Genomic DNA, 9,295 nt, shown 5'->3' with positions numbered 1-9,295 from the left:
GCACTGTTCTCTTATCACCTCATCTTGCTGTCACCCCAAACCTAAATTTCATTAAATTGTGGATGAAAACTTTGCTTCATGGTTAGCAGTCATTTCAGCCATTCTGATATCGTCATGTATGATATGGATTAGAATGAAAAACTGTCTTTCTCCATCTTAGGCAATCAGCCAGCCAACAGTCCTTGCATTCTGAAATCAACTTTTCCTTATTACCGTAATTTTTCGCTCATAGCATTTCTGGTGCTTGGTGTCTCATGTCTTGACTTTATTGGTACTGTGGGCTCACCAGCTGAACCAGCTGTCCCAGAATATTGACATTAAAACTCAGTGAGGAGCTGGCTGTGTGGTCAGTCTTTCCTGTTTGACAGCTGTCAGAAAAATTATATGATCATTAGAGTAAAGGCTGAAGACCTACAAAGGCAAGCATCAACACCATGAACTCTTTGTGCTGGTGCATTGTAGGTGCTCAGTAATTATTTGTTACGTGAATTTTCGGATCCCAGAATGTCAAAAGTTTCCCTGGCCTATTGGGCGTTTCTGATCCCTATCCATCCACTTCATGATTGAGATTCCCACACACCTCTCTGTGTTCTGACCCCTCCCACACACTGCCATCCTGGGGTCCCAGGTGACTCCTTCTTTTCCTAGGTGGGTTCTCTGTCTTCTGTGTCCTCTCCCAGGGCTGCTACATTGCTCCTCTCCCCAGAGCAGGTGCCCATATTCTGCCTGCCTACTGCCAGCCTGGGAGAGAAGTCACCCTAATACACAAGTCATCAGGGCCTTTTCAGTTCACCTTAGGTGGTCTGATTTTAAGCCCCACCACTTCTACGGCCAGCCTTGACTGTCTGGTCTCTCAAAGATTATAGCAGTTTTCAGCCTCAAAATGTAGCTTTGCACCCAGAACAACTAACAGGGAGGTGAGGATGGATGTCCACCTCCAATGGAACCAAGAGTGTCGACAACTGCAAGCAAGAGAGTCCCATCCATCAGCCACATGGGATCAAAACCCCCTTTCAATTAGAGGGGGAGTGGGCATCACCATCTCACAATCCTCAGGATTGGGGAATAATGGACTTACAGGTATTCTACTATAGACTTATTGTGATTCTAGCAATGGAAGAAATTATATCATTGATGGGGAGACAGTAGCCACTGGAGGTGCTGAAGTCAGTGAGAGGGAAAAAGGTATAATATGGGGACAATTTCAGGACTTGGAATTGTCCTGAATGACATCGCAAAGACAGATACAGGACATTATATCCTTGCCATAACCTACAGAATGGAGTGGGAGAGAGTGTAAACTATAATGTAAACTATAATCCATAATGTGTGGCAATGCTCCAAAATGTGTTCATCAATTGCAGTGAATGTACCACACTAATGAAAGAAGTTGTTAATGTGGGGAAAAGTGGGAGGTGAGGGGAGTGGGGCATATGGGAATCCCTTATATTTTTTATGTAACATTTTATGTAATCTATGTATCTTTTAAAAATAAATTTTAAAATATATTTTAAATGTAGCTTTCTTCTATCAATTTTCCAATTGTTTTTTCTTTTTTATATATTTTAAAATATTTTGTTGTGAAAGATACAATGACAAGAAATTGGATAAAGCATAATTATTATGTAGTGTGATGGTTTGAAGCTGTACCTCACAGACATGTTCTTAAAGTTAATCCATTCCTGTGGGTGTGGACCCATTGTAAGTAGGACCTTTTGATAGGGCTATTTCAGTTAAGGTGCAACCCACCTCTTTCAGGGTGGGTCTTAATCCCCTCATTGGAGTCTTTTATAAAGAGAATGAATAAAGAGAGAAAAAGAGAGAGCCAGGCGTCCAACCCACGGGGACCTCAGATCCCCACACAGAGCTGAGCCTGCTCTCCTTCCATCCCCCTCCTCGGCCGCTTCCTCTTGCTCAGGCAGGGAAGCAAGAAGCTAAAAGCAATGAAACCTGGAGGAGAAGGGAGAGACCAGCACTCTGCCATGTGGCAGAGGAGCCAAGGCTCACCCACCGCCAGTCTTCAGGAAGAAAGCCTCACCTTAATGATGCTTTGATGTGGACATTTTCCCAGACTCTAATCATAAGTGAATAAATTCCCTTTGTTTAAGCAGAACCATTTCATGATATTGCCTTAAGCACCCTAGGAAACTAAAACAAAGCAAATTCTCATTGACCACCAACTACAATGAAGAAATAGGGTGTTACCAGCATTCCAGTAGCCCCCAATACACTTTTTCCCCAACACAACCCCCTCCCTCCTAAAGGTAACTGCTGGCTTTTATGGTAATTACTCCATTGCTTTTCCTTATTTTTATCTACTAAGCCTGTATTCCTAAATACTGTTTTTTGGTTTTGTTTTTTTTTTGCCTGCTTTTCAACTTTATATAAATGAAATCATACAACAGATCTTCTTTTGTGTCTGGGTCACTCACATTGTCTTATGCAGTTGAAGATCACTCATTCTTTTTTTTCTTTTGCTTATAATTATATGTCATTATTATTTAGATGTTTAAGCTCTCACAATAGGTTTTTACAAGCTGGTGAACACTGACAGATTATTTCTCCCACAAAACAATAATCACCCATTCCCAGACAGTGTAAATATATACTGGTGAACTAACATTAATATACACCACCATTTTGTCAATTACATAATAGAACAAAGTTACACAGCCCAAAAGGCATATAAAATCTTAGCTGTCTGCTGAATTCATCAGCAGAAAACTTTTTTTCCCAAGAGGTTTGGAAGGGAAGGAAAAATTATCACACTTCAAACAAAAATAATAGTTGGTAAGCAACTTCCAGTAGATATGGAAAAAAAGTATAAGAATTTCAGAAATTTTGTGATCAATAATTATTGTAGCTACCATAACAAAGCATCTCTAACTTTAAAAAAAATTTATTAGATTAAATAACATATGCTACATGTTCTGCACAAGACAAAAGCAACATTTTACTAAAAATATTTAATAGCCTCCTCCCATTCATTTGTCAGGCCTTTCTGGTTAAATTGCACCCCAAGGTGTAAACATTAAATTAACTGTAAGGCTTTTTCATCTGGAGACATTAAAGACACATGCTTCTGTACAATGCAGATTTTCAAAATGGAGGTTTTCTCTAACATCATAAAATTAGATTTATAGATAGACATCACATAATCAATTATAAACACTACTGCTATAAAGAAGCTTATACAGGCGCCAGACTTGGCCCAGTGATTAGGGCATCTGTCTACCACATGGGAGGTCCACGGTTCAAACCCCGGGCCTCCTTGACCCGTGTGGAGCTGGCCCATGTGCAGCACTGATGCACGCAAGGAGTGCCGTGCCACGCAGGGGTGTCCCCGCGTAGGGGAGCCCCATGCGCAAAGAATGCACCCTGTAAGGAGAGCCGCCCAGCACAAAAGAAAGTGTAGCCTGCCCAGGAATGGTGCCGCACACACGGAGAGCTGACACAACAAGATGACGCAACAGCAAGAAACACAGATTCCCGTGCTGCTGACAACAACAGAAGCGGACAAAGAAGAAGACGCAGCAAATAGACACGGAGAACAGACAACGGGGGTGGTGGGTGGGAAGGGGAGAGAAATAAATCTTAAAAAAAAAAAGACACTTATACATGTCTCCTGATAAATGTATGACATATTTTCTAGGATATACACCTGGAAGTGGAATTCCTAAGTCATAGAGCATGCATATCTTCAACTTTAGTTAATAATGCTAAATAGTTTTTTCACAGTAATTGCACCAATTCTCACCTTCCCAAACAGCCTAGCATGAGAATTCCAATTACTCCATATCCTTGCTTACACGTGGTATTATCATGTTATTTTTTATTTTTTTAAGGAGGTACCAGGGATTGAACCCAAGCCCTGTACAGGTACTCAACCACTGGCTACATGCACTCCCCAGCGTGAGTTGGTTTATTTCATTTGTTCGTTTTTTAGGAGGTACCGGGGGTTGAACCTGGGCCTCATACGTGGGAAGCAGATGCTCAACCACTTAAACTACATCCACTCCCCTTCATAGTATCTTTTGATAAAGAGAAGTTCTTAATGTTAATATAGTCAGACTTATCATTCCTTTCTCAGTGTTTTTCATATCCTGTTTTGAAAATATATGTTCTTACCTCTAGGTCATGAAGAAATCCTTTTATGATAGCTTTTAAAACTTGATTGTTTTTCTTGCACAATTAGGTCTGCATTCTACTTGCAATTAATTTTTTACATGTAAGGTAGGAATCAAGTTTCATTTTTTCTTTCTGTCATGCATCAGCTGATTTCCCAGCTTTATTTTACTGAAACACCATCTTTCTCCCCCATACTCCAAAGTGCCATCTTCTGCTTATGTCATCTGTCCATATGTGCATGGGTCAATTTATGGGCTATCTGTTCTTTTCCAATTGTCTGTTTGTCTTTCCTCAAGCCAATATCAGAATATCTTAAAACAAATACACATATCTGGGAGAGCAAGTCTTCCCACCTTGTTCTTTTTTGTGAATTTCTTATCTCTCTTTCATTTCCATATAATTTTAAAAATCTGTTTGTCAGATTCATCCAAGAAAATGTTAGAATTTCATTGAGATTACATTACATCTATAAATTAATTGGGGAAAGTTGGCAAACAAAGATTGAGTTCTCCAATTCATGACAAGGTATTTATGTACTTAGGTCTTAATGTCTTTTAATAACCTTTTACAGTTTTACCTTCAGAGATCTTTTTTTTTTAAGATTTATTTTTATTTATTTCTCCTTCCCTCCCCCTGTGTTGTCTGCTCTCTGTGTCCATTCGCTGTGTATTCTTCTGTCTCTGCTTCTATTCTTGTTAGCGGCCTGGGAATCTGTATCTCTTTTTGTTGTGTCATCTTGCTTCATCAGCTCTCCGTGTGTGTGGTGCCACTCCTGGGCACGCTGGACTTTCTTTCATGCTAGGCAGCTCTCCTTACGGGGTGCACTCCTTGCACGTGGGGCTCCCCTACACAGGGGACACCCCTGCGGGGCAGGGCACTCCTTGCGCATGTCAGCACCGTGAGTAGGCCAGCTCACCACATGGGGCAGGAGGCCCTGGGTTTGAACCGTGGATCTCCCATGTGGTAGGCGGACGCTCTATCCATTGAGCTTCCCATATATATTGTTTAAAGATTTATTTTTTTATTTCATAGACCTTGTATATCTGTTAAAGTTATTTCTAAATATTTGATATTTTTTTATTCTATTATAAATGGTATCTTTAAAATTTTTCCAACTTGTTTTTTAATATCTAATTTGTTTCCAGACTTGGAGTTGTCCTGGGTGATGCTGCAGGGACAGTTACCGGACATTGTATGTCTTCCCATGGCCCACTGGGTGGAACGTGGGAGAGTGTGGGCTATAATGTGGACCATTGACCATGAGGTGCAGCGGTGCTCAGAGATGTATTCACCAAATGCAATGAACGTCTCATGATGATGGAGGAGATCATTGCTATGGGGTGAGGAGGGGGGTAAGGGGGTTGGGAGTATATGGGGACCTCATATTTTTTAATGTAATATTAAAAAAATAAAGACAAAAAATTTTTGTTTTCCAGGAACTTGCTGAACTCTCCTATTAAGTCTAATAATTTATTTTAAATCTTTTTTTCCTATGTACAAATTGCCTATGTACAAATTGTGACTAAAGACAGTTTTGAATTTCCTTTACAATGCTTATACACTTTTTCCTCCTCTTGCATTATTGCGCTAACCAGGACACAAGTAAAATGTTGAATAAAAGTGGCAGGCATCTTTGTCACATTACTGATCTCAAGATAACATTTTCAATGTTTTATCATTAAGTATAATATTTGTTGTTGAGTTATTGTAGATAGGCTAAATCAGATTTAGGAGGTTCCTTCCATTCCTAGTTTGTTTAAAATCTTTCTCTTTTAAAATCTTTAAAAATTTTTAAAAAGCAAACTCTAGATTACATAAATGTTACATCAATAATAAAGGGAATTCCCATATACCCACCCTTTCCCCTCCCACACAAAAAATTTCTTTTTAATTATGATTGAAGTTGAATTTTACAAATGTTTTTTCTGCATTTATTGAGATGGTCATATGATTTTCTCCTTTAAATCTGTTACTATGGTAAAATACTTTGATTTTCAAATGTGAAACTACCTTTACATTTCCAGAATAAGATCAACATGGTTGTATTAGTTTCCTATTGCTGCTGTAACAAATGACTCCAAACTTAGTGACTTAAAACAACACGTATTCATTACTTTATGGTTCTAGAGGTTAGAAGTCCGGAATAGGTTCTATGAGCTAAAATAAAGGTTGGCAGAGCTGCATTTCTTCTGGAGGCTGTAGGAGAGTATCTGTTTCCTTGTCTTTCCCAGCTTATAGAGGCTGCCTGCATTCCTCAGCTGGTGGCCCTATCCTCCATCTTGAAGGAGCGTCATTCCAACTTCTGCATTCTTTTTTTTTCAAGATTTATTTATTTATTTTATTTCTCTCCCCTCCCCCCGACCCCAGTTGTCTGTTCTCTGTGTCTATTTGCTGCTGCATGTTCTTCTTTGTCCGCTTCCGTTGTTGTCAGTGGCTCGGGAATCTGTGTTTCTTTTGTTGTTGCGTCATCTTACTGCATCAGCTCTCCGTGTGTGCGGCGCCATTCCTGGGCAGGCTGAACTTTTCTTTCGCGCTGGGCGACTCTCCTTATGGGGCACACTCCTTGTGCGTGGGGCTCCCCTATGTGGGGGATACCCCTGCGTGGCACGGCACTCCTTGCGCGCATCAGCACTGTGCATGGGCCAGCTCCACACGGGTCAAGGAGGCCCGGGGTTTGAACTGCGGACCTCCCATGTGGTAGACGGACGCCCTAACCACTGGGCCAAGTCTGCTTCCCACTTCTGCATTCTTTATCACATCTCTCTGACCCTGACACTGCTGCCTCCCTCTTAGAAGGTTTTGGGGATTAGGAAGTGAACCTCTTTTTGGGGGAAGGATATTATTCTTTCTACCATATTGGTCATAATATATTTTGCTTTCTATATATTGCTTGATTTGATTTGCTAATATGATATCTTGTTTGGAATTTTTGCATCCACATTCACAAGTGATATTTGGCTAAATTTTTTGTTTTAGAACTGTCTTTATTGGCTTTTGGTATCAAAGTTATGCTAGCTTTGTAAAATGAATTGGAGGGCATCCAATTTTTTTTCTCTTCTCTAAAAGGGCTCTCTATGGTAAGTGTTATTAAATATTGATTCAATTTCTTTAAAATTATAAAACTTCAAATTTTCTTTTTCTTATCTGGTCAATTTTTCGTAAGTATTTTTGTTGGAATATGTTCATTTCAATTAGTTTTCATGTTTTAGGCATAAAGTTTTCATAACTTTACTATCTATCTTTTTAGTGTTTGTAGGATTTGTAGTGAAACCTGCTTTTTCATTTCTGGTAATAGTTATTTGTACATTCTTTCCTTCTTTCCTTTTCTTGATAACTTGCCAGGGATCTATCAATTTTATTGGTCTTTTCAAAAACCCACCTTTTGGTTTTATTGATCCTCTCTATTATACATTATTTTCCATTTCATTATTTTTTGTTGGTGTCTTTATTATTTCATTTATTTTGCTTATTTAAATTTCTTTTGTATTTCTATAACTATCAGGAAGGGATAGGTTATGCTGTAGTAACAAATGACCCCCTCAAATTTGAGATCTTTCAACAACAGTTTTTTCTCACTCAAGCTGACTGTTTGATCCAGGTTGGCTGAATTCTACCCAACATTGTCTTCATTCTGGAATTCAAGCTGGCAGAAATGTCTGGAATGTTGGCCATTATTATGTCAGAGGGAAATCGTACACTATATGTTGGTTCTTAAAACTTCTCTTTCAATGTGACACATACTCTGTATATTTCCATTTTCCAGAGCAAGCAATATGATTAAGCCTGACACCAGTGCCCAAAATGGCAGTGAATATATGTGAACAATAATATTTTATACTACATCTTATTTTTCTAACTTTTTGAGATAAAACCTTACTTCATTTTAATTTTCAACCTTTCTTATTTTCTAATATATGCATATAAAACCATAAATTTGCCTCTGTTAGCTATATCCCACAAACATTAATACATAGAAATTTTGTTAACATTCAGCTCAGAATATTTTCTAGTTTCTATTTGATATCTTATTTGACCTACATGTTCAGAATAGTTTCTTAATTTCCAAAATATGTGTGTAGATTTTTAGTTGTGTGTGTAATTGCATTGCATCAGAAAATATACTTTATATGATTTTAAAGCTTAGCCATATTTTATATTTTTTAAGCCCTAGCATTTGATCTTAAATTTTTGTAAGTATTCCATATGTGCTTAAAAATTCTAAATTCTTAATTGTGCAGTCATTGGGTTAAGTGTTAAATACATTCTCATAGGTCAAGTTCATTGTTGTGTTGTTCAGACACTTTACTTTTTCTTATTGATAGTTTCTATGTCATTTTTATCAGTTACTGAGAAAGATATTGTATTAGTCAGCCAAAGGGGTGCTGATGAAAAATACCAGAAATCTGTTGGCTTTTATAACGGGTATTTATTTGGGGTAGAAATTTACCATTACCAGGCCGTAAAGCATGTTACTTCCCTCACCAAAGCCTGTTGCCACAGGTTGAGCAAGATGGCTGCTGACATTAAGCCTTCCTCTTCCGGTTTAGGATCCATGGTCCCAGCTTCTTCCAATATCAGCTGTAGGCTGGGATAAGTCTCAGTTTTCTTTTTCTCATGGCTTGTTTCTCCCCTGGCTCTGCTGCTCTGCTCTCTCCAGTGTGTTTACTTCCTGGGCTCCAGTTCAAAACTCCCTAAACCTTGCCCTGTTGTTTTCTCTGTGAGTCCCCACCCATCAAGTAAAAGAGAAACCTCTGACAGACCAGTTTACAAACAGATCCCAATATATTTTTGGAATTCATAAATAATTCCAAACTGCGACATTCCACACTCAGAATTCTAAACGACATTACAATATTCAAAAAAACTTAAATCTGGGAAACGGACTTTGGCCCAGTGGTTAGGGCGTCCGTCTACCATATGGGAGGTCCGCGGTTCAAACCCCGGGCCTCCTTGACCCGTGTGGAGCTGGCCATGCGCAGTGCTGATGTGCGCAAGGAGTGCCGTGCCACGCAAGGGTGTCCCCCGCGTGGGGGAGTCCCACGCGCAAGGAGTGCGCCCGTGAGGAAAGCCGCCCAGCGTGAAAAGAAAGAGCAGCCTGCCGAGGAATGGCGCCGCCCACACTTCCCGTGCCGCTGATGACAACAGAAGCGGACAAAGAAACAAGACG

Source organism: Dasypus novemcinctus, chromosome 17 (genome assembly GCF_030445035.2).
Source record: "Dasypus novemcinctus isolate mDasNov1 chromosome 17, mDasNov1.1.hap2, whole genome shotgun sequence".
Classification (NCBI taxonomy): domain Eukaryota; kingdom Metazoa; phylum Chordata; class Mammalia; order Cingulata; family Dasypodidae; genus Dasypus; species Dasypus novemcinctus.
Note: the sequence above shows the minus strand (reverse complement) of the source record.